The following is a 1,148-nucleotide window of genomic DNA, read 5'->3' on the forward strand; positions in this document are numbered from 1 at the left end:
TAAATTTTTGGCAGTTTCCCCAAAATTAAAAAAAGGGTTTTAAAAATCCAAGGATTAAAGATTTTTAAGCCATTTTTGGGTTAAGTACAAACTCCCAAGCATTGGGGCTTGGGCCCTGATGTCTCATTAACCCTCATAAATGTTGCTGCGGGTTGGGGAAAACCCAAAAACCTAATATAAAAATTTGACGTCCGAAGACCCCCCCCCCCTCTCTAAAAATGCCCGCCCCTATTTTGTCCATTTTTTTTTGGGACTTTTTTAAACCCAAAATTTGTACTGATCAGGGAAGGGAAATTTGGTTTTTCTTTTGCCGATTTTTGATATAGTTTCCAATTTGGTTTTGTTCTGGTTTGTTCCCGTTGGCCCCTTTTCCTTTATGCAACAAAGATCAAACCAAAAAAAAAACGAAGGCCTTTGTCGACATTTTAAACCAAAAAAGCAACCAAATAACACCAAAAAAACCACAATACACACCTCTTTAATTTGGGGGGGTTTTACAAATATTTAATGGAAATAATATACTGATATTTGGAAATTTAAAAAGAACAATATTTTTACAAAAATGTGTAAATTGTGAAATTTTAAAATTTCCCCCGTGTAAAAATCGCTTAAATATGGGAACCCAAAAGGGGTGTTTAAAAATTTATAAATTAAGTAAGTACATTTTTTCTGTTTTTGCTGAGGATTCAAATTACGAATAGAAATTTTTAGAATAAAAATTTCCAACCACCCAAAATTTTGCCCAAAGATTTTCCGGGTAGCAAATTCGATGAGTTCACTTTTTTACAATTTTGCTTATATTGTTTTGTTTAGTATTAACTTTTAAATTTTTGAATTGTACAATAATTTTAAATAAAATGGTAGATGCATTTTTAAATAAAGCTGTATCCAATTCCCATCTTTTTCTCATTCAAAAGCGGTTCATTTCCCAGGTATTCCCTCCTCAACGGATAAAATTTTTAAAACATCGTTTTTCCCACAAAATTTTTTGGCCCGGGTTGTAGATCAAGGGAAAAAATCGAGAACTAGCATTTTTCCCTGCAAATAAATGGTATTTGAAAGAGAAAACCTGTGGGTTCTAGAGTTTTTTCGTTTTCTTTTTTTAAAATTTATTTTTTTGAAGAGGAATTTTTTTTGGGAAAAAATTT

Source organism: Penaeus monodon, chromosome 22 (genome assembly GCF_015228065.2).
Source record: "Penaeus monodon isolate SGIC_2016 chromosome 22, NSTDA_Pmon_1, whole genome shotgun sequence".
Taxonomy (NCBI): Eukaryota; Metazoa; Arthropoda; class Malacostraca; order Decapoda; family Penaeidae; genus Penaeus; species Penaeus monodon.